Source organism: Diprion similis, chromosome 10 (genome assembly GCF_021155765.1).
Source record: "Diprion similis isolate iyDipSimi1 chromosome 10, iyDipSimi1.1, whole genome shotgun sequence".
Classification (NCBI taxonomy): Eukaryota; Metazoa; Arthropoda; class Insecta; order Hymenoptera; family Diprionidae; genus Diprion; species Diprion similis.
The window spans coordinates 12,809,328-12,835,499 of record NC_060114.1 but is presented as its reverse complement, the minus strand read 5'-3'; the positions used below and the strand labels follow the sequence as shown (position 1 = coordinate 12,835,499).

Here is a 26,172-nt window from a genome sequence, read left to right as displayed (position 1 = left end):
GTGTGACCGAAGTGCAACCCTACCTGCCATCCGCTCATTCTTCTTCTACTGGTGAAAAATCTTTCATTGGGTCTTCATGATCCGGATGATAACCGAAAAGGATTCGTGACCTCGATCATCGACGAGATGCTCGAAATTATGTGACAAAAAATAATGAGATGCTGTCGAGTTTCAAGTATTAGAAATTACTATAATACAGGCTAGTTTCTACTGATGCCTATAGTCTGTGTGTGATAGGAAAGGATGGAGGATGGAGGTTTGCTAAATATCGAGAGTTCTCAGGCTCTGTTCCAATTCGCCACGAATAGCGGTGGAAAAAGAGAAGCATAAGAAATGAGAGAGAGAGAGAGCTGGTTTATAGAAAAAAAAAAAGAAAAAAAAAAAAAACAAAGGTTGGCTTCCATCAGTTGGCCTGACACACGAATCAATTTGCTTTGACACGGTCAAGTCGTTGACACGGAACTGTGGTTCGGATCCTTTTTGTTGCACGTCAGATCGTCGTCGGCAAGACTGTAAGGCCGAAAAGAAAAAGAGGGGGCAGACGGACCCCGGGCCATCACCGTAATTCTCGGTTCATTGCTGAGGATGGCGCTGCCGCATGCCGGCTGAGCTCTGATGCCTCTGATCCTCTGTGTGGATGGCGTCTCGCTTTAGCGCGGCACAAAACCATAATCGACAAACAAATGACGAGCCGTAAATACATTAGCGCGGAGAGGTGCCAGAGGTGGGTGTGTCCGGTATTAATAAGCAGTCATTAGAAGACACGGCCTGCCTTCGGACAATGCCAAGCTAAGGGCGGGGGCGGGGGCGAAGGAAGGCCCAAGAAGAGGTTCCAGAGCCAACCTGCGGAGAGAATCGACGCTGTAAATCTTGACGATAGATTTTACTTCGGAGAAATCGTTAGCGGTCATCCTCGTCCTCTGCTTCCCACGTGCTAAGGATTTTTCCCAAATTTAATACCGTGCTGCTTATTATATATTTTTGATTCAATCGTTCGCTTGATGTTAACATTCCCGATGATGTCGGTTTTGCATAGAACGTGACAAGTGGTTGAAACACGTTATTGAACTAACGTCAACTTTAGTCAGACTGTTTATCATCTGAGGACATAAATTTTACCCGAACGACGTCTTCGTCAGGTCTCAAAGATAGAATCCTTCGTCAATATCGTTGTAGGTGCAAATAGTTGTCTTGAAAGAGTAAAAACATGCGTTCTTACAATGGGAGTTTGAAAATTTTTCCATAGACTAGATGCTCAGACGATACGTGATCTTCATCGATGTGTCATCAAAGATTGCAAGAGTCCCGAAACGTTGAGCATGATTAAAAGTCTGCTGAAGAATATTCCTGAAACGATTTCATATTTCCACGAGTTTCAAACGATTAAGTACACAACAGAAGCCGCGTAGTCGGTGGTCGTTATCGCGGCGAGAGATTAACACATCTCCAAGTATAAACTCATGCGTTACAAGTCTGACTCGCAGTCGCCATATTACAATAAAAGCATCGGGACTTGCTGGTCGATCGGTCTTAATTAACCAGTCTAAGAATCAATGATGACGAGACGATTTTCGACAGTATACAATAATGCGAATGAAAGGTTCCGAGGCGTAAGATTATACACACGAATCTCGACCGGGCATCGCATCGTTGCAGTGCAGCAGGGAGTCTAGAAATTGAGTTATGACATTGACGATAGCTTGGGTAATAAATTCAAGGGGCGATTCACTTGCCTCGCTGCAGGCTGGGTATAATGCTTGTCCTAATTCACGATTCGTCGTCGAAGAAGCGCGACCGAGATGACGACGTGGCGAGGCGGCTGATATAGAACGAAGGCCCCAAGGCATATTTATAAATTCATACCGCAGATGCACGTATAACGGCGCCGCTGATTCATGACATTTGATTAGAGCATTGTCGCGGCTCGCCCCCGAAGCCGCAGAGTCCCCTCTAGTCGCCGCGTAAACCACCAACTACGCGAAAAGAGAGAATGAGAATGAGAATGAGAATGAGAATGAGAGAGAGAGAGAGGCCACGTCGCAATCACGAACCACAGCCGCAGCCTCAACCCTTACGTCGCTTTTAAAACGAGCCCCCCACCCCACCCTTTGTGCCACCCCCAACCCACCCAATTCATCCACACGTAGTCATTACTCCACGCTGGATGGTATCATTATTCTCTGATCCAACACTCGCCTTTCAGTCTCTGTTCAGAACGGGACACATGCGGCATGCACGCGACCACTGCGCCCTCCTGCACATTCTGCAATATGCGGGGATTGAAAGAGTTGCCTGGTACGGAAACGCCCGTTCTCCTGTTACGCGTTCACCTACGTACGAGTATAACGATGCTTTTTCCAATGCGGGATATTATGCCGCGCCTGGTGTGTAAACCACAACACGGAACTCGAAACCCTTAAGCTGGTAGCATAGGAACGTGACGTCGTCAAACGACTTGGAGAAGATGGTGATGAACGAAAAAACACATCAACAAACAAATGTGATATGAAAATTCCCGGTTTTCAACGATACGCGAATTAGGCAACAAAATGAATATCGACCGGAGCGATAAGCCTTATCTATACTATACAGTGGACCTTAAGCTCGGGGGTAAAGCCGACGCTGGCTACAGAGTGTGATGAAATATCACGAAGACGTGATAATAATGTGACACGAAAATATAATAACTAAGCTGTTGAAAAAACAGATTTATCTTGCAAAGTCGATTACGAGACATGGTCAAACTGGTGTTGAGCATCTTTCATCTCTGTAGATTTCGTGCGCTGTGCATGGCTGGGTATTGACCATTTTTTATCCTCATTATTATTTGTGTTTTTATATTTTTGCAATCAGCATCCGACGCGAGATAACGTCAAGTAGTTGACGACACAAATAATGATAACAATAACATTAATGATATCATTTTTTTCTCCTATAAAAATCCGTTTCGTCGCGACATCGGAAACGAAATATCATTATCATCATCATCATCATCATCATCGGTATATACTCTTCGCGTTGATCGAACCTCTTAAAACTAAACACTATCTGCACCAGACCATGAAGATTCAAGCGGCGGCCACGATCACGACTGACACCCATGAAGGCTGTTGTCACGAACTTCGCACTGGTCTCGACTAGCCTAGCCGAAGAAAGTAACAAATGGACCACGACAACAACGAGTATGCGGTACTCCATTGTTGTATTCCCACGGGAATCCCCCCAACTTCACGACGTCTTTTTCAAGGTAATCCAATTCCATTCTTGGAAATCTTGACGGGATGTCCGTCACGCATTTCCGTGTCTCTCCGAGATGTGGTGTTTACCTCTTATTTTTTGGACATGCATGAACCGAGTTTCTCACCTCATACCTGACTCTCTAGCAAAGATGAAAGTATTTTCGGTCACTGGGCGACGAGGTATTCACTTAGGCACTAAGTTGCCTCGAGTCGACTGGAGAAAGTGGTTATTATTAATTCAATGATATCCTGATCTCCTGGCGGGCGCTGATGGCGTTGGGCTGTTATAGTCATAGTTGGGGTAGTCGTTGCCCGGAGCGTTAACGAGGTTACGGGCTCATCTCTCACTCGCCTACGAGTTACTAGGGCCCCCCTCGGTTCATCAGGCCACAATATTACTAATCAACGCCCGGATTGGCCCGCCGCTAAGTGGCCACGGAATTGCCAATTCACACTCCTGCGTCGCGGTCCTGAACCCAAGAAGAAGAAGACGCCGTCGTCGTAGACATTTCCTAGATTTTCAACACGGTGCTCTACGATCCATTTGTATCTTAACTCGCTGTGAAAATCGATGGAACGTGAGCCAACATGGACTAGTCCGTTTTTTGGATTCCCTCGATTTTCTCGATCGTCGCAGACGGTGTCGTCTCACGTCTTTGAGCCAAGACGGTTTAGTCTCGCCTTTAACGTACCGATCAGATCTCTCCCGGCATCATACCTATGCACGTTACGCCGTGGAGATTAATTAATTACTGCCTAGGGGACCGTTGCGGGTATCTAGATGGATATCAGCCACCCTATTCGCCTATCTGATCACCGCGTTGCCTAATTATAACGCATCGCGAGTATAATTAATAATCAGCCTCGGCCTGAAAACTTGATTCTGCACCTGTGCCTGACTTTGGAGGATGTGCTGATCGTGAAACTGAGGTGACGTGACGGTGCGGGATACCTTTTTAAAAATTATAAGCTGTTTTCCAATGCCATAAACTGAAATCTTTGATATTGAATAGAATTGATGATATAATCGTTCCGACTGCCTCATCGCGTCATCGATTGCCGTTGGCGGACATATTTGAAAAGCATTTTTTGCCCCACTACCGTGTTCGGTTTAGACCTTTCGACCTCGTGATAACCTCAGAAGTCAAGGACAATCTCTCGAGTCTTGAAGCGACGCTGATAAGCCCGACTGCAAGAGCGCTGAATTCACTGCAAGCAAATTGCGAGTGTATTAATTCACCGGATGGATGGTGACACAATAACGACTGAATAGAAAAACCGACAAACTTGTTAACGTACGTTGCAGCACTACCGTCAACTCCCCAAGACAACTGCGCGTTCAAAGTGCGTAGATAAAATCAGAAGCGAACGGTTAAAAGGCGCCTCTGTTTCCCAGATGAACCGGCTCGGACCAAATAAATCAATTCGTACCGAGACACCCCGTACACGTCCGCTTTGTGGTCGCATGCTCTTTTGATCTACCCCATAATTAATCCGCGAAGTAACCCGAGACGAGTACGGGCCCGGCCAGGTTCCATCGAGGCCTGGTTCTCGAACGAGCAGGACCGATGGGGTCGTTCCTATTCACCAACAAAGCTTCGAGCTCTCCATTGAAAAGGCATAGGTTGAATAAAAAAAAAAACCTCTGATTAACATTTTAATCAGCGCGGGTCACGTGACAAGAATGTGTTTTATTAACAGTAATGGGGTTGTGGTTTGGCCATTGTACGTCAAGTCGTTCTGTCGACTCGATGATGTCCTCACAAAAAACAATATCAACTCTAGAAAGATCTCCTCCCCCCCCCAGTCCGCTACCGTACCGCATTCTTTGCCCAAGTTCGTGGGATTCGAAATTCCGTTTACTTAGCCAGTCCAAGTGCAGAGGCGTGGTTAATACCCGTGTCGGGAACTCGTAGCCGAATTGATCTATTCATTTTTTGTCCTCTGCACGAGCGTCTCCGGCGATCAGAATGGTACAATGGGACAGTGCGATGATCTGGACCCGCGGTCTTCGAAGCGGCTACACACAGTGCCACACAACGGCAAGAATCGATCCGTCCTCCAGTCAACCAACCCTACCGACATCATCACCGGTTTGTTACCTTTCTACGAGGGAGAGGCTAGTGGTTGGTATTTGTTCGGGGTTTTTTGCGCAACACGAGACGCAGCACGTGGTGATCCATTGTTAGCTCGGCCCATGAATGAAGAATGGAGAAATGGCGCGGCACGGAATTGGGGATATGCGGTATAAACGCGCGGACAAACCGCCTCCAGGGATTCCACGATCAAGGGTATCGGGTTGGCTGCTTATCGACAATCTCGAATTGCCAACGCTAGCGTGTGTGTACGTATATGTATACCTGATACTCGAGGGTCGATAAGGTGGTCCAGATTCGTCTCGTACGTCGTTGTTTCTTTTCTCACGCAATGGAACATTTTCATTTCATGTTTGCATAAATGAACGATACACTGCTGGAACACTGCGTTTTATGGACTACCGAATGGCACCTCTTTTATTCGTTTGCTCGTCAATCGCAGTATAGATAAGACACTGGCATAAACACCGGCTCTCGCTGCCAGCTCCTGTGACTTATCCACGACTTAAAATGATGGTATCGATGGACTGCAGCCTGCACTGACCAAGCGCCGATGGGAGAATTCTGAAATTAGCTGATATTTATGAAGCTTTTGAGGTTATATACGTCGCAGGAAATCTAGGGTGGGCTAATCGAACCGGGTGCACATATGCTAAGCGAATGTTTGTCTTGTGCGTCCGAAGGTGTTCCGCAGTCGAATATGAGCTTGGATCTGGGTGTGGGAAGATTTGCATGCAGCTGCGTGCAACGGCGTCAGGATGCGATGATAATTTGTGATTTTTACGACCGGGTCATAGTGCGCTAGTATATTATAAGCATTGCTCGGCTAATACAGTCGTATTGCGATGCGTAATTTGTGAATTAGCATAGCCAGCCGCTCGTTTGTTCATCAACAGCTTTGACCCCGACTCGCGATCCCTTCAGAGATGTGCCAACCGATTGTCGCTCCTCGATGGTAATCGTCAGGTGTCGCGGCGATCAGGATGCAGCTAATAACCAGGCTCACTGCAATGCTAGACGACGCTGGCTTCTCCCGTCAGTGATCGCAATTAGTATCAGCTTCCAGCAGCTTGTTATCCCACACTCTTCGTATCTGCCCCACTAATATACCTACGTCACTTATTTTTATGCTCTGTGAAAAGAGTTCGAGGAAGTTTTTTCGATCGTCAAACACAGAGTGCATCTCGATGGACGGAGCAATGACGCAGTGTATATGTAACACGAGCAAACCTGCGCGTGAGATATTACACGGGAAGGAGTCCGATCTCCAGTTTCCAGTTTCTAGTTTCCAGTTTCCAGTTCCGAGGAAACCTGCTCTGGGTTGCTTGCTTGCACGTGTTTCAGCCGCGTTATCATCAGCCAGTAAATCCTTGCCAGAAGGAAGGAAAGACGAAGAGACTCGAGAGAGCGAGAGAGCAGGAGGAGGAGGAGGAGAAGTTCAGGCTGAGAGATGGCTCACACACGCGGCCAGAATCACGGCTGGCTTAGGTCCGACTTGACCTGATCCTAAAAAACATCTGTTGCCACTTACAGCCAACACTGAGTTTTTAGGGTCAAGAATCGGAGGCAAGGGAGGGAGGAGGTGGTTCTCTAAAACGTTTCTTTTCAAATCTGTAACGCTCTGTTTCAAATTTTACAAGTATGATGAGATTATGACTGATACTCTTTCGGATACTGTCACGTGTTTTTCAGGTTGAAACACCTGTCAGTTACAGTCGCATCGAACTCCTTATTCTTTCTCTTTCTTCTAGAATGAGTTTAGAGAGGAATATAAATCAGTGAACAAATACGCGATAAACTTTGAGAAACGAGAGCCATAAAACTTGGGTTTCGTAGTTGTGCGGTTATGAGAGTAGGCGAAAGATTGTGAATGGCGAAGTCAGTATAGGGACTCTGCACCGACCGGGTGCAGCAGCCCGTTTCTTGGCTCAAGCAGCGCGTCTGCAGACCTGCGTTTGTGAAACGGGATGAGCGCGCTTTGTTGCGGTCGGAACTATTGAGTGGCTTGGTCTAAACTTGCCTAAAATAGAGGCCAATAAATTGTCCACTATCTCTCCCGGGTTAAACGCATTAAAGCGCCTGCTGGAGATAGCGCGGTCCCGTTTGTACCCGGTCCAGCTTTCTCTCTCTCTCTCTCTCTCTCTCTCTCTCTCTCTCTCTCTTTCACTCGCTCTATTTCTCTTTCTCATCCTCTTGCAGCGCTCATCGCAGCCGAGCTTCCTGGTCCAGATCTCGCTCCTTTATTTCTTTCCTTCTTTCCATCCCGCTCTCCTTCCTTCTCTCATTCCCCACATCGTCAGAGATCCTCTCCTCTCGCGTTATCCGTGTCGCAAAGAGCCACTAGACGCCGCGACCGCTCCTCCAACGTCCCGACACTCGACACTCGACACTCGGCAGCCCCCGGATCGCTTCTCACTCACGATCAGCTCTTCTTCCTGGACTGCAAGTGGCCGGAGGACCAGAAGTGTCTCTCCTGCGAAAAGAGGATATGGGGAGAGAATTTTATCCTTGACTGGCCCAACTGCGAGCAAAAATACTGTACCCGTGTAACGCCAAGGCGAAAATTTTAACGACTTATACGAGAGATTTGCCTGCAGGTCTAATCTTGACACTCGAAAGGTTCAATTTTCGGATAAACAAGGTTGAACAGCGGGGCGTAATGCGAGAGACAGACGGTGACGTTGAGGAATAAGGGAGAGGTGAATTTTGGAAATTATTCGGCAATTATTCCGCAATTAAGAAGCGATTATTTAGCATAGCACATAGCCGTCGTGGCGCACCGCGTGTCACCAAGAACTTACGCGGTAATAATATTTTAACGAAGCTCGTAAACTGATTCCAAGTATCCCTCGATTCCCGGTTCCTCGTCAATCCCGTTGGCCCCTCACCGTTTCTTAGCCACAGCGTTTCAGTCTTGGAAAAACACAGTTTGCATATTCTCCCCTTTCGCGTATAGCTAGCTGAGGCATTTCTGTCTTCTTCGTTCTCTCCGTCCCTCCTCAACACGAATAACCACTTTGCCACAAAGCGGCGCAGCTAGACGTAGCACATAGTTTATAACAAAACGCGGTTGAAGTTAATCTGTCCAGAGTTTCTCGTTTCTCGTTTTTCTCTCCTGCCTCGCGTCCGAGTGATGATGCACCGATTGAAGAGCACCGCGTCGTCCTTGGATTCAAATCCGTGATCCCAAGACGAAACGCGCTAACTAGGTCGTTAGTCAGGCAATCAACTGCCACTGTAATTATTCAAGGCTCGGCCTTTCCAATAGTTGGCATAGTTTATTACCGCTAATTAATGGACTCCTGGGATGACCACTGACCAACGACTCTCCAACGCCTCGTTGTTACCTACCTGACCGCGGGTAGCCAGTCACCAGTGATCCGATCCCCCTACGCACGCATCACAGTGAAGCTCATTTCGCTTCACGGATGTTCAAAAGTTTCGCTTTTTACCCTACTCGACGAGGAACGTACGCTCAAAGCCTGTGCCCGTGTATACCATGCTACCAGGAACCAATTCCATCGTTGTGCTACGAGCCACGATCCCAGGAAGTGACGTAAAAGTAGACTTTGACATTCGGTTCGTGCTGGTGCCGGTCCTTTGACAACGTTTATTGGCCCGAAACTCGTAAAAACATCAGAGAAGTTCGCCAAACCTGCTAGGGCAACCTCTTCGTCCAAAGTCTTTGGTATTTACAGACTTGCTACAATAATAAAACGTCCCTTCTGAGCACCAGCCCAATTAACACGTGGCATATCGGTATCCGGAGCAAAGTCTCGTACGCTGATCAAAGCGAATATAACACTCCGAGCGCTTCCGGTATGTGTAATTTTAATCACAACCAAGACTGATTAATCCGTTATACGTATAATTTATTCACAATTTATTACAGCAGGAGGTCACTGTTGATCGGACCGACAACCCCGACTTTTTGCTTTTCCCTTTTCACCTCATCATCCTCTCGAGTCCAATATGGCAAGTGGTTTACTGATCCGAGGAATTCCCCAGTGGATTGGAAGCGAGTGGATTTGTATTTCATTCGGTCGTTCCAATCTTGGTCCCGAAAGTTAGGCTAGGTTAGGCGGTGCCAAGAAGGTCACGGAGAGAAGGTATTCGACCAATTCGGCAATATCCCCGTGACGACAAATTAGCACTAATCCTACGTCGTTAGCGAGATTGATGTCTGGATTTCACTTTGCGAAGAAGGAGACGCGGAGGGATGGAGGAACGGTGGATACGAGGTAAGCAGAGAGGGTGGCAGGCGGGTGAAATTCGTCGTTGTAATGAAGTGGGTAGAGGCCAGGGCGAGTAAAATATATCCCTGGAGATGAGAGGAGGGCCTCGACCACACGGGTCTGTATGACGACCGCGGATCAATCCCCACTGGCTGCAGCCACCCTTGGACCAAGCGACCGGACCATCGTCCCTCGCCACCCTCGACGCTCACCCCACCGCACAAGTCCGTGGAGTCTGGATTACTTGACCACGGGGACGGGAAATGTATTCTTGCGGAGAATTTCCGCCCTCTTTTTACTTCTTCCTTTTCTCCTCCCTCTCCCATCCAACTTCAACTTTCCATCCCTCGTCCCGTGGCAAGAGGTGGGGAAAACTTGTCCGTATCACAACGATATTCCGATAATATCACTCGGTTTTACGGCGCGAGTCAAGAAAGAAAGAACGACGGAAAGGAGAAGAAGGTGGTGGGCTTACAAAAGAAAGGCGGTGACCGATGGAAGGCAGATGGGCACGGGCCTAGGAACGGGCAATACGCGTTCGTGCTGACCCGAGCAACGCTAAAGAGGCAATTATAAAACTAACCAGAGAAAGGCACTGCGCTCCGTGATCGTAAAACTGTGAGCGGTCCCGGTCGACGCCAATCGTTGGAAGGTGATCGCTGCACCGGGTCTTTAATACTTTGCCCAAGGCACCGTGTCATCGCTTCGCCAAGCCAAACCGTGCCAAACTCGATGAGATCCACTAGCGTACGTTTTATACAGCCGACCGGGCGAGGACCTCTGATACATTCCCTCCAGTCCTTCACAGCCGTCAAGGATCGATGTACGAAAACCGTGGCGTCGAAACCAATGTCGAGTTCAATTATGCTTATTTATTCATTTATTCATACGTCGTACATTCATCTCTTTAATAAATAATTTATTCATTCAACACGACTAGTACGTTCCTGCGGTTCTTCATAACTTGTATCGATCAATCGATAATTAATTCATCCGTTAACATTGTCTTACTTATAATCAAATCGCCTTGGATATGTGATTTTCGAGTCTCTGTAATTATTCGAGCGTCTAATAACGCTGGTCACACTTTCATCTAATACACGACAAATGTCAGCTCAGCCTTGTTACACTATCCAGCAACCGCCAACATCGATCTATTGACCGTCAACAACCGTACATCGGTGACTGACGAGCTTTGCTGAGAAAGTTTTAGGGATATGTCCACGTACACGAGGATCGATTTGTGTGGGAGGCTTTCGCAGATCTCTCGATGTTCCTCTGCTCCAGACAAACTTGTTACTGCTCGAGCTACCCTGATGCCACCGCTAGGAAATCACTCGACGGAAATCGAGATAAAGTGCGACCGCGGAACAGAAAAGAGGGATGGATGGGTAGACGGACGGACGGACGGATGGATGGATGGATGGTGTGCCCACATACTCGTCGGCGCTTCCTCCTCCCGTCCACCCATCTCGACGCACTAGCGCTTGACGAAGGCGGAACTACGTACGTCATGCTTTCACGCTCGAGTGTCCGTCCGATCGTCGGCCACGGGTCCATAACGCCGTCGTCTTTCTATACATACACCTATCCATCCGTGCCTGCAGCTGCACTATCGTTCTGTAGGTGTGGTATAAGGTATTCCTCGGCGAGTTAATGCCTGGATCGATCACCGTGAACGCTCGACCCTCCCATTCTCATATCGATAATCTTTTCTCGTAAGACAGAAGAGTCAGAGGGTTCTGTTACTTCCATTTTACATGTTATCAACCCCGACGCGGTCTTCTCCACTTCTGAGTTACTAATAATGTCGTATCGCGAAAGTGAGACGTAAGCGAAGTTGCATGATCATCACCCGTTCAAATTGAGAACCAATCTCAGTCGTATAGTGAACTGTCTGTACGTACCGCAGTCGAAGACGTGCTGGCATCCCGTGATGTAGACGCGAGTCAGGAAAGCGGCAACTTTCTTTCTCTGTTTCTTTTATATGATCATCATCATGCGAGCATCGTTGCAATATCTCACTCGGAATGATCGCTGACGATCGGAAGATTTACTCGATTGCATAACGACACGTGTGTCTGTCAATAGCTCGTGGGATGAGAAAAAAAGGATGATAAAAAAAAGTGAAACGATAGAAGAGGATTCAGTGTGGCCTTCATTGCTCTAAGATAGAATATAATGCTTCTGACAAATACTGTTTGCAGTACTTGTTGTGTGTCTCTTTGGTCCACCTGCACACCTGTCTACCTATCCGTGAAAATATTCTCCTCTCTCTAGCCGAGCGGGACTATCATCGCTTGTCAAGCAACTGACTCCCCCGTGCCGTGCACCTACCATCTGCACACACTCCCAGGTGGTCTGGTACTCATGAATTGAGTTACAATCGAGTATCCACGCGCATACGGAGTGGAATATAATCACAGCAGCGTTTCATCTCGCTCTTGGACTGCCGACCTATACAGTACAGTATTTGTTTGTTCTCTAGAAATTTGACAATGGCACATAGAACTCGTCAACAATCAATTCTCCTGCGTCCAGAAAACTTTCTCTCTCTCTCTCTCTCTCTCTCTCTCGCTCTCTCTCTCTCTTTACGTATGGAAAGAAGGTGTACACTGTATACTGTGTACGCTTCACCTAGAGTTGCAGGTGCTAACGCGCGATACCCGGCAAGGTCTACCCACATAGATCTTCCAGGACGGCCAAGACTCTGGCTCTGTCATCTTCTAGGCGCATGAACACACACACAAAAATTTTTATGGGAGGAGGAAAAAGACAGCTAGAGGAGATGACGCAGATGAGCGAGAGGCTGATGCCCTGGAGCGCCACAGGATCGCACGCGATACAGGCGTAGGTACACTACGCGCCTCGGAGAGACCAATGATTACCTCGGGACGTGTCACCGGCGCAGATTGTACACTCAGCTATTTCATTAATCCCTCGGACAGCACACGCTGTTAGACTCCGCGTCGTGGTCCGGTATTATCGGCTAAACACCGCCCTCGTTGTTGTCGTTCTGCTCCGAGGATCTTCCATCCAACGCCAGGTATCACCGTTCTCGATCCTGGAGAGCACATGCTTGTGTGTAACTATATAACCGCCGATGGAAAATGACGGGACAGGCTGCTCCTCCTGCTGCCCGATTTCTTACTCCACCGGAGGAACGCCGTTTGCAGGCATAGATCACTCTTGGATAGAGACGGTATGGCTAATCATAGTATCCTCTTACCAAGACCTCTGAGAATCCATTGGATAGATTCTTCGGATCTGTACTCAGGGTCACTCAACAAAAGTGCCTGGATCAATCCGAGAATTGATCAATGGTTCTTCTCTCCTTCTTGCCAGGAAATACGTGTTTCCGGTGGGTGAAAACGGTACCTTTGAAAAGAGATATTGTATTTTGGAAAACTACTAACTGACCGTTCATACAGACTTTGATAAATTTATATTTATGTAAAATTGATTTGCTGGATATTCTATCTAATCACGATTGATTTGCGGTGCTGCTTTACGACGTATAGTCGTCATTTTTGTGGACATTAATGATTAAACTTGATTGAATTGGTACATCTACTTCTGCAGCAGAAGACATCCCAGAATTTTTTCAAGTTATTTGAATCGATATCTTCGGTCCTTTGCAATGTTTTTTGATGTGAGGTATCCAGTGGTAAGGGATAACCACAAGTCAGCTCCAATCGTTAATCAGCATCCTTCCTTAACGAGAACTCATAAAACCATTCCAAAGTCCTGTACGGCCTAAATTTGTGGTCAAACTTGACCTAAACTCAATGCTTGGATGTTTTGAACTGCGTAGACTGAACGCAGCTTAGGTTAAAACACTTCGTGTAGATCCCACGTCCCCTGGTGTGCAAGACACAACCTCACACTCGTACATGGCGGATCATATTTGGAGGAGATACTCGAGCGTGCTGATGGAGCAGATTATGACAATGTATCTCTGTGATGCTCACCTGGCTTTTCTAACGAGAGCAGTGGATGGTACTTGGCTGTCGTAGAGGGCGGCGTAGGTACGCCGTGCCCTTAAGCGCGACATTCAATCCCTCGGAACACGTAACCCTAACCCCTCCGTAGACCATAGACTAAATTTTGTATAGCCCAAGCTCGACGAACAAAGTTGCGGCTAAACTTGTCCTCGGTGTATAACGAGGCGCAAATCGATACAGTAGCAGGACTTCCGCTCATCCCATGAACGGTTCCTATAAACCTTCCACACCGTCTCCTTCGACCTGAAAGTTTTCTGTCCTAAGACGGGGACTGGATATGAGGTCGAGCGATCGACTCGCGTTCAACGAGTGTTTCTTTCTTTTTTCTTTCTCTTTAATCTTTCAGTTTCCTTTTTCTCTGTGCTTTCCAAGAAAAAACGTGGGCATACATAGTGACGCCGCGCGGTTGCTCAACCTGCCCGCTGCGGAGAGTTTAACAAACACAAACTTACCCAAGTTACCGGGACGGTATATACTTACTTCTCTAGCTTGTTGTTTATCACGCCGTGGGCAAAGCGGCCAACGTTTGCACGATTTTATGATTCGACGTTTAAAACGCACGCCTGCCTATTGAACCGCGCGGTGCCTGCGCAGATTCTAACGGTGAACGGAAACGGGAAACGCCGCGCCTCCTGCATCCCATCCCCGTATACCCTCCTCCATGCATTTCTATAACATCTTTCGAGATATGATTGATCATACTTTACAGCCCTCCGCGTTAGATGCGGGCTGCCGGTATGGACACGGCAATATTCACATGCGATTCGGACGATTCGAAGCTATCGCGGTGGAGTGACAGCCGACTGATAGATATGCTTTGAATCGCAGCTTCGCGATTTCGTTCGATGAACGCAAACTGCATCGCACAGAGATAATGAGCCCATTGTTAACACTCCGCGATCAAATCGTTGGAACGCTTTTGCCGAGGAGTCGATGATACCGGAGACGGAAACTTTTCCTTAACATCCCCAGTCTCTCAGCTCCGTACCAATATCCGTTATATTTTCCTCATCGCTTTTGTTCTCATCGCCCCATCTCATATTCCTTCTTTATATGACATGGGTATACATACTTTGACCAATAGGACGAAATGAATTATGCAAATTGCCCGGTTATACCGTGTGCCTACCTACCTACTCCACTCGACTCGACGGCCTAGCATCGCTATTTTTAGGTCCCATACTCGCATGCAACGTCGAACGATCACGGCTCCTTAAGCAGCCGTTGAAGCCACTGCCCCGTGGGCAGTGATGGTTATTTTTGAATCTTTAGTCGCTTTACAAGTAGCGAGGGTCAGGGGGCGCTCCATAAAATAGCATGACTTACATTGTTGCGATCGTGCTCTCCACCGCGAAACCTCCTCCTTTACCATCCACCTCGGACCGTCTGACTCCCGCGATCTTCTTCTTCTCCTTCTCCTTCTTCTTCTTTTTCCTCTTCTTCTTCTTCTTCTTCTTCTTCCCTCAATGCGACAGCCCACCCTCGGTTCAACTGCTTCCCTTTCCCCGCAACCGCCCCTCACCCAGTCCTTCCTCCCTTGCCGCATTCTTTTACGTTCCAACAATAAGACAGACTCCGAACTCGATCCCACTGCTTTCAATAAATACATACCACCGTGGTTTGTCACTTGAACGACGACGAGGACGACTATAAGACTTGGCTCTGGATTCTGTGCGCATCGCGGTTCTGTATTATCCAAGAGATTGGAGATCCTTCAGGTTATTTATTTACTCCGACTGTATAGGTATGTATCATGTAAGCCTCTTTATACCTACTGAATCTCAATATGTCCCATCATTTCATGAATATCGTCGATTGTTTGATTTAAATGATTCTTGGGAACTACGGTGATCTACGAGGAGCCTTGTATGTTTTAACTCTTATGCTGTGTTGTGGGTAGCTCTGTGCGCAGATTTTTTCAATTTTTTTTTTTTTTGCAGGCTTTGCTCATTTTCATTCATTACGTTGAACTAACAAAATGAAAAAACGGTCTTGCCTGATTCGATTATTAGATAATGTATGTACTTGATTCATATAGAGAGTAAATGACGAAAAAAGGAAACTGTACAGTATTGTGTAAGTAATTTTGTTAAACACTTAAATTATTATTTATTTCGTGAAATGTATTTTCAACCCAAAGATCACGTTCCGTAACGTAAAAATATATCAAAAGGTAGTTTTGTCGTAAAAAATTAAAAGTTGATATTAAATTTTATTGATTAAAAATTAATAACTATTTTATAAGATTGAATTAAAAATGAAAAATTCGTCGTCAGATATCCTTCTCAAACATCAACTAAAGACTTAGTAATGTTACAAGTATAAGTCTTCTTTGTGACGTAATATGTAATATATTGTGATTGATGTAACCAATCAAACAAAAAAAAAAAAAATTGCAACACTCTAATCCATATATGTATATATGTATACTTTCAAATTGAAGGTGTAAAAATTATTCACTATATATGATTCTTGTACGAAAAACAAATAGCTACAAAAAAAAAAAAACCATTATACCGATCTCTCTTCACCGTATATATATAGAAAGAAAAAGAAAAAACTGCTCAGTGCCATTCCACGCGAATAATCTCCCCTTCCTCTTGGCGTGCAATTTTTTCATATTTCGCATTAGATTTAACGAGATCATTGATATTCCGCGTCGCGTTAGCCGGCGGCGGGTGTGGAATCGGGATCGTTGGGCGAGGTCGCGGCCGGTATAGTCGGTGGTCCGTAATCGGGGACCTCAGGACCTTCTCGCCGGCCCGCGACCCTCGGAAGGCCTTGGAGTATAAAGGTCCCAACCCCCGTAGCCGCGGATGATAGCCCTATGCCACTCGCCTATCTCACCGCGACGCGGACGTAGACACGCCGTCTGCCGCCTGCGTATGCCGGAGTCGGGCGAGTCGAGTTCCGAGTTCGGCGATCCCGCATCATGCGGATGAATATTTCTCGAAGACGCAATTCTGCCTATCTCATTCGCTTCCTCGGCCTCTCCTTTAACCCTCGTATGTGATATGAATGCTGCTGTACATACTAACAATATAAGTACACACTCTTTTAATCACCGATCTCTATAGGTACTAATGGATGGCTGACTCCTATACTTCCAGCATATGGGGGTAGGGATGCGAGATATTTATCGATATTTCGAGCATCGATGTTTTTTAAAGTCGATACATCGATAGTCGATAGAAAATATTGAACTACCTACGTCGTCAAGTTGGGAGTAAATTAAATTTCTGTGCCAATATCTGTTGGTAACTTATCTATACCATTTCCGCGTGTATGTTGTATAGTATACAAGTGGACAATTCTACATTCAGTGGAAGTAATTTAGACAAATTACTTTTTTTTAAGTATCTCAAATCTTGAAGACTGCGGTTTATAATTTAATCCGTACTATTTTTTTTACTTTCATTGTATTTTTTTAATTTAAAAGTCATTATCATACGTGTTTTTATATTGTGGTAATATTTGTAAAAAATAAATACACATTACTAAGTTTGATAATACATCTATATTTTCTACTAATATTTAGTTAATTTTATTTAACTTGATTTAATTTCTATTAAATTATAAAATTTTATACTTATTTTTAACAGTGATTCTAATTAGCAATTTGAAATTTTCGCGCTCGTTTTTTTTTTTACAATTGTAACTAGAATTTGAAAAATTTTTCATGCCTGTTTTTAGCATCGATGATAGCAATTGATGTTTCGATGTTGTCAGAAGAATATCAATAGTTCTATGGTAAGGAATTAATTTAAAAAATTGATAGTACGATGTCGATGTTTTTTTACCAACATCACGCCTCCCTACACAGCAGCTTATTCCAATTAGAAGCTCCAAAATCCGACACTAGCGCCGCAATACCTAAAGTTAAACTAACAGGTCACGTGGGTGATAGCCTATTAGAAACAGATTTAGTCACATGGAACAGCTTAAGCGTGAACAAAATTACGATGTATGAGAACTGTATCGTAAAATTTGTCAGCAATAACGCTAAATGGAAACCAGACACCTGGTGTATCATCAAAAAGGACTACGCTTGGATAGTCCTTTAAAAAAAAATAAAAGAAACGCCAATACACAGCGATATTATTGACATGGCATAATATGTTAATTTACAAACAGTAGGAATGCAAAATTCCGTTATCATCGGATTGATAGGCAGAGGAATTAGTGAAATTATGTAAAGAACAGACGCTCGTTCAAAAGCGAGAAGTTTACGAGCTGGCGGTTCTGTCACTTCGACGCCATGACATAATACACAATGAGTCACGTGATTCGTTAGTTCCATTTAAGCTGTCGGAGCGCTGGTGTCGTTTTAGACTCAGGCCGAGAACGCTAGTCAGCCGTACTGTTAGTATAAAAATCAGAGCTTTCGCTTCACCATCGTCATTCTATACTTATGTGTATAACCTATACGCACTCCGAGGAGTTAATCGCTTCGGACTTCTGCAGGGCAACAGGGTCTATCTATCTCGTTGACCCGATATTCGTGTCGCTTGTCACTCTTGTACACAAAGCCGCACATTAGTGCCTCTATTTTTATTTACGTCTCTTTATTATACACATAGTATATAGAATGTATGGATTTATTTTATACAGTAATTTGTTTTAAGATCATTCAACTAACGCGATCTTTCTTATCTATATTATGTCGATATAATTGTTGGCATCTTTTGCACAGTATAAGCGGTAAATTTAACACAGAATCTGCTAAGTAATTAATTTTGCCTTGTTTCTCTCGATCTTTGCATTATTGAAACAATGTTTACGTTACGTTTTACAGGTTGACGAATTGCCAACTTCCACTGAATACATATGCGACAAAGAAAAAAATTGGGATGCACTGCAGTGATCTTCGGTAAAATCTTTTTCTCAGGTTGGTATTGAATAATATTCTTTTGGTGAAAATTGCTTACTGATTTTAGTTGGTACGATGTGTCAATCGTATTTAAATAAAAAAAAATTAGTGTTAAATGACACTAAATTTTATAAATTTATATTAGGAGAACGCTTCTTTTTAACACACCATTAAAACGCGGCTCTTCGTAAAAAAGAACAGAATTTCGAATTCGTGCACAAGACGTTTATTATATATATATATATTTTTACTCGAAATTTTAAAAACGGTTCAGTACAATTAAAAAATATCCGGTCTTTGTTCTTTATACAGTAATTTTTTAGGGTTCTTTTCAAATTCCATCTTCTTCCTCCTCCTCCTCCTCCTCCTCCTCTTCTTCTTCTTCTTCTTCTTCATCTTCTTTTGAGATCAGAGGGGATCAAGATACAGCAATATAGTAACCAACGCGCTTATTGGGGATTACCGAGCGTAAACCTCGCCGAAGACAAAAAAAAAGGTGAATTTTATTTCTGGCAAAGCCATAGGATCTGGCTTTCGAGCAAAAGGAGAAAAGATATGAGTGAAAAGAGAGAGGAATAGTGACGGTGGAAAAGAGGAAAGGAAAAGAGCACGTGCGCCGCAACAGCGTCTCGTGTGTCACAAGGGCTTCCCGACGTGTGCATATGCACATATGTATATACATATACATATATATTTAAAAAACTTTATGGTCCGGCCTCTCGTCTCTTACCGTTTTCTGTCCCCGCCATTCTTCCCCTTCTCCTTTCTATATTTCACCATTGGATACCCTAGGATTTACTCGATTTTGCTGTTTTTTACACTTCAACTTCACTCTCTCAATCCCTCTCTCTTCGTTTATTTATTTTCTTACGTCTCTTCTTCACTCTCGTTTTTTCCATCTTTTTTCACCGACTCTTCACACTTTTTACACAACTCGTTAATTTTTATTCTACACGCAATATCACTCACATGTATCCATATTATAGTATCCCTTTAGAATCCTTCTGCGACATGCGAATCGTTTCCGTTTTAGTCTTTCCTCATTTTTTTCCACACGTATTGTACCCAGAAAAAATTAATACTTTCCCTCGATGTCGATTTTTGTTTTCTTTATCAAGCTTCATTTATCCGCATCATACGTAGGTATCCGCGCTCTTTTTATAATACTTCCACTCTCTTTCTGCACTGATCCTCTTCGGTATACCGGGACGAGTAACATAAATTTCGGCGGGTCAGTAGTTAGGCACTATATGTCGAACGGAATAAAATATATCGGCTTGTATCGTAAATTCTCTCCCTTGCGGAATAATTTCATCTTCTCATTGTTTTTTTTTTCTTTTTCTTTTTTTCTTTTTTTTTGTTTTCCTTTACGTTTGTAATTTTTTTTTCCTGCGAGGCGATTCGCGTTACTCCGCTTTCGCTTTTTGCCTTCTACTTTTTTTTCGTTTCCTCTCTCATCTCTGCTGACACTTTTCTTCCACTAACTTCACGCATATTCATCCTTTTTTCGGTCTCGTGTCATCTTAAAAACGATGCGCCTCTTTTGTTTATACACGCAATTTTTTATCCGGAAAGTAAATACAAAGAAACAACGAAGGCGTCAATCGTTTCAACAATTAATTAAGTAATTAATTAATTAACTTTCTTCATTCCCCCTCGGTTCTTGCACCCTGTACGTCAAGATAACAATCCCCAACGAAGCGAAGAGCAAAGGGTTGGAAAAAAATGCAGCCCAGTTTCACTCGGTGGTGAATTGTGATGAAAAAGAAAGAAATGAAGAAAGAAGAAAGATAAACCCATTTCATGCCTTCGATCAGATTTTTGTTGAGTTAAACTTTTGAGTATATAGGTACTTGACGATTCACATCATCGAATTGTCAAATCAAATGATCGCGAAAGTTTTGCCTGATATCCTTTGTTTTATTACGTCAGTATGTGTACGTTGGTATTGGAAAATGTCCCAATGACGTCAGATGCTGGTTATCGGCGCCATTTTATCACCACATAACCTAAGTTTTTAATCTAAATGACGGCAAATCATAATTCTTGGCCTTTCAAATAACTCATGTAACATAAATTAATTAAAAGTAATCAATAATACACGGTCAACGGTCGGCTGTCAGCCTGGTTGCATTAGTTTTATTTTTTTTCCCACCAGATGACGCATTGCAAAGTAAGAATCCCAATAATACGAGAGTAATTATTATCGGTAATAACGTCGCTGGCGCTGGGCATCCAGACTATACATTCAACCACATCCATCCATTCCTTCGTCGGCTAGGCTGTCCTCCACGCGCCTTTGACTTCCCGTTTTCCCCTTTTTTCTCTCTACCTTCATTCTTCTCGTCCTCCCGACGTCGCGAGGTCTAGGCAGCAGAGTTTGTAATGCGAGGCGAGTTTATCTGTTTTTCCTTTCCTCCGGCCTCTCTCGGCCCCTCGCTGATTACCCCTCAACTTTGCCGAACGGTGTTTCAATCTCCATAATGACCGCTCCTCGCTAACTCGGCGCTGCATTCAGCCGTGTCTGCAGTTAGTTGGGTGGATGCGGATAATAACAGTGATACAGAAACATGTCTGCATGCGCTCGATGCGTCTGTGTGCGGATCTACGCTGCAGCCTGCAGCTTGCGCGTATTCTAACCTGCAGAAAATACTTTTTTCTCCGTATCATACCCACCACCTACCTACCTACCTACCTGTAATGCAAACCTGTGTTATGCCTCCACGTCAGAGAGCTAGGGAGAAAAGAAAAGAGAGTTCTGGGAGTTGGTCATGCATGCATTTTCAACAGGGCGTAGTGTCGTCATTCCAATGCAGCGACATGAAACGGGTGGGGGTCAAAACTCGGAAAACTTTGTTGGAAATCTTGAGTCACTGGTTGGTAGTCATTCTAATCAGCGGCACTTTCAAAAATCAACATTTCGAACAATTCATCCTTCGTTATTTTACTTTTGCATGTTTGCAATTTTGATGTATCGGCCATTCGAAATATTGACCCTTCCAAGTTTTGAACCCCCCCCCCCCCCATGAAACCTGCGCCATGATCTCGAAATGGCACCGAAACTTTTCAGAACTTGTTTGTTACAAATAAATCTAATTAACGTGACAATTCGTTGAATGGAGTTGAAGTTCGATACACACTGGCGCGACGATATCGACTGAATAAAATCGACATTCAGTTTATTTCAACTGTAAAACGTTTAAGGGAGAACGAAAATCAAGGTCTAATAATTACGCGATGAAAAGTGACTCATTTGTGTTGCTCCAGCGCTACGAATTTGAACCTCACGGTTCGTTCATTTCTGAAAAATGTGGTCAAAAATTCCATTTTTCTACAACTGTTTACCTGCAGATAAAAAACCATAAGGAGGGTGGAAAATTTGCAAAACCACCCCTCGCATAACGTGTCTATGTTCTTGTTCACGTTTATCTGTCAGTCTGAACTGAGTATAACTGCTAGAGAATGAGAGAAAGGCAGCTGACGAAGAGGATGAGCGAAACGGTATACAATGGAGAACATCGCGCGGTATATAGTAGAAATAAGTATTCTCAGAGGGTTATATTTTAAGCGGTTGTGTATATAAAACTTGGTAATGAACGGGGTGTTTTTCCCCATTTAGCAAGGGTTGGGGGCGGTAAAGGCGGCGGAGGTGGAGGTGGGTGGCCCTTTCGGTACAATTACGCCGAGTGCGTCGAGTGCCTTTCAAAACTCGCGGAGATTAATCTGTCCATCCGTCTCTCTCTCTCTCTCTCTCTCTCTCTCTCTCTCTCTCTCTTTCTCTCTCATATCATTTTTCTCTATTTCTTTTTCTTTATCTTCATCTTTTCCACCTGATACTCTCATCTCCCGATTCTATTCTCCTGTATACCAATATCGTTTCTAAACTGTACCTACTTATGACACATCGATTTTATCTTTTACCCCCCACCCCCCGGTATTTACTTCTTTTAACAGTTTCTGCCTCTTCCTTCGAGTGACAATTCTGTAACAGAAGATGCATTAGAAAGAAAAAAAGACTAAATTTTCTGTCAAGTACGTTGTGAAAAAAGTTGCCACATTTTTCTTCATCGTCATCTTAATTTCATTCCATGTTTAAAATTGTAGTTATATTCTTTTGTCGTTGGTATTTTTATTTTCTCGTTATATTTCTTTGCAAAAATACAAACTATTATAGGTAGAGTAACTTACGATCAGCAATATTTTAAGTTACTGATATTATGAGTACGTGAATTACGTAACGTGAGAAACGAGACTGAATGGTATCCGGTACCAAAATTTTTGGAATCCTAAAACATACGACGTTTCGGTCAAGATGAAAACGTCTGGAAATTCCGTCCGTTTCAATTAATCTTTTAGCTGAATTTTTTGATTAATTGTTTTTCCAATTAATCAAAGATTTCGATTCGAGATGAAACAATTTCGATTTATGGATTAAACGATTAATTTAAACTGCCGATTGATAGCTTAATCGCACAGTAGTATTCTAGGTTAGCTAATCCAGCTCGTCTCTAGCAGTTGGCGAAGCGATGGTTTCCCTTCAATTTCGCGAAGTACGCGGCGCCTGAAACCAATTATTGTAATTTTGTTATTTGCACAAATTGACGCGTCGTGGCGATGAACGTCGTGTAATACAAGCGGAAGTAACTCGCTTCTCGGCAGCAGAAACCTAAGGGTTTATAACTGGTATTATCATATTGAGGGAAAAGTGATACGATAAATTATTTACTTCCGGTATAATATTCGCATGCTGCGTATATAGAGCATAAATCAATCGACGAATACCTTTCAGACATTCTCGAATCTTCTATATATAAGCTTCGAGGAAAATCGGAAGCTACTTCGCTTTTTATACTTCAATTCGTTGTATTATGTATGTATGAATGTTTACCGATACCGCAGTGCAGCAGGAACAAATATTCGGCGAGCTTGTGATTAATGAAGGAAACAGCACGAAGGGTTCATAGATTTTCATTTTCATCCGTATTTCAATCATCTCTGGATGACGATAAACAGGATAAATCGAGAAAAAAAAAAAAAAAAAAAGTTGGTCGTGTTTTTTCGCATGTGGATTGTAAAACAGGTTTATTATTGATTACGTTTCATTAATTCATATAACTCGAGTAATTTTAAACCAGAAAAATTACCATTTGCCTTCATTAAAGTTGAAAACTTAGGTTATGTGATGACAAAATTGTGCTTACAATCGGGTTCTGACGTCATAAGGACGTTTTCCAATAGAAGCGAATAGGCGAAAGACGCAACTCACGCCTTTTTGCGATGCACCGTAGTGCAGAAATGCAATTAGCCGTAAAGACGTTCCACAGTGGTTGCCAACGGCGTTAATTTTCGAGTATTTTTACAAATGGCGACCCGTTTCGCCCCATAAACGTCTGATGCATTCAGCTGAGAGCCGCGGTCATCTCCGAGCGAAGAGTCGACGCGATTTCAGCTTCTTCTTCTTCTTCTTTTCCTTTTTCTTCATCTTCTTCTTCTTCTTCCTCCTGTCTTTTCTTTCTTCTTTCTCTTATTCTTCTCATCCCCTCGTAAAAAGCTCAATGCATGTCAAAACATTATATTACCAGGTTACTATTAAATATGTCAAAGCGTCTAAGTTTATTGCATATTGGCTATACGAGAAACGTATAACGCCGCAACTCGCCGCGCCCCTCGCAACGTTACATTCGCAAGATAATCGCTATTGTGAATCTGTACGCTCGTTTCACTAACCGATCATCTTCCTCCTCATAATTAGATACTTTATTTCTATCCGTACTTTTATTCAGATTCCTCTCCTCGACTTATCCGTCAACTCGAGTCCCACGAATAAGAATTAAGGGCAATCTATTCACGATGTAGTTTGAACCTTGAAATTTTACTTCACAAAATGTGAAAAGATAACAATACAGAAAGTCAAAATTCAGAATAGACCAGAATTAATATGGAGATATAGAAAAATATGTAGAACTACGGGTGAAAATTGTATATAAATGCAAAAAATTAAACCACAAGGATGAACGTTGAAATATAGAAAAATACAGAAATTTTGGCACTGTTATATTATGGCTTAATTCTTACATTACTTTTCTGTATCTTGATGTTTTTATTTACCGACTTTTATAGACTTGGAAATTATACGAATGCGGTTTCAGCATTTTTAATCACTTGAGGGTGAGGGTGAAAAATTAGAAGTACCTTATAATACCGATTTTTCAAAGACGCGAAAATCTAATTCGTAGAATTATCAAAATACAGAAAGTCCATGTATAGAAAAAAAAAAGTATAATAACTTGGAGTACGAAAAGACGAAATATAAAACTGCAAAATATAGACAATTAAAAAATTATCCAGCCAAATTCGGATGATTCTACATTTCGGCATTCTATATTCTGACCTTTCTATTTCTTACTTCTTGACAATTCAACTTAATCCACATTTTTAAATTCTGTTAATAAAATTTGCGCCTTTTGTAAAAATCGATAATATGGTCCTTCTACTTTTTGATCTTACTCGACTTTCACCCCGCCTCTGACTATTCTACTTTTCCACCTCCGCGCTCCCTGCCAAATCCCTTAAGTTTCTGAAGACTGCATCCGATTTACGCGATATCGAGGGCCATTCGAAAATTGTTTTCACGTAGACGGAGCATCGCTCCCTGATGTAACCCGCCGGATAATCCGAGGGATCGAAGGCCCGGGAAACGCGACGGCGAACTGCATGTTGACCATGCAGAGGCAACCAGACCCTAGCCAGTCTATTGAAATATCTGAAACGCAACGGACGCGTCGATTATTCTTATTATTCAGGGTCTTAGGCTGTGCGAGTGAGATATGGTGAATTATGCATCCTCTGGTCAGTCCCCGTCGATACACAAAGTCCCTTTTCCGGTGCCTTCCATGCATAAAGAGTGATAGATCGACCCGCTTCATTTAACATTTAACGGACAGCTAGACTTTCGCGGTATTGATTTTACGATGCTGATGTTTTCGATTTTACTCTATAGGACTATCCTGACGGTAATCAATTTTTTTTTTTTTTTTTATTCCAACCATAGACCGTTTCCTCAAAATTGAATTTTTAGAATAATTGTACGATGACGAAAATTTGTACGATGTTTTATTTTTGACAAACAATTTAACATCAAAGAAATTTGCTTTTTAAATATCCTACTAATGAGATCACGAATTTTTTCACCTTATTCTCAGTTTTCAGCAAATATGATTAAAAGAAAAATATCGTCATGATTCATCGATGTATTTTCAAATAACTACTTCACTGAAATTAGACAAAAAAAATGTTGTGAATTATGCGTCGATTTGACGGAAAATTCAAGGCATAGGTGGAACATTTTCCGGAAATTTCCAAACATTAAGTCTATGAAAAAGAAAAGAACATATTTACACACCCATTCTCTTATATATTCTTTAAATAATATTTCATGGATTAATTTCCATTTCGAAAGACTTTTACTAAGTCTTAAATTTTAGGTTAATAATGTTTGATTATTATTTTTCCGGTCAGAGTGACTATTTGAATAATAATGACAGCCAATTCATGACACATTTCCTGTCAATGACGTCGATTCTGTCAGCTTATAAATAATTAATCTCATAGTAAAATTCCTCTGGTTTCCAGCTCCAGTCCGGAAATCGCCGCTGCTTCGCACATCTTCTGCACACTTTCATACGTAGAAATGAGGATGCATCGAAGGCTACCTGCCTGAAGTGCCTG

The 26,172-nt window shown here is 43.3% G+C and overlaps 1 long non-coding RNA gene across 1 annotated transcript in view; it reads left to right on the top strand.

Annotated features, from left to right (window-relative positions):
* LOC124411075 overlaps nucleotides 1-26,172 on the top strand; it is a 169,323-nt gene extending 143,151 nt beyond the window's left edge. Inside the window, exons 4-5 of the long non-coding RNA XR_006929637.1 lie at nucleotides 18,370-18,462; nucleotides 26,077-26,172. This is a non-coding gene — a long non-coding RNA (uncharacterized LOC124411075). The remainder of the gene's footprint in view (nucleotides 1-18,369; nucleotides 18,463-26,076) is intronic.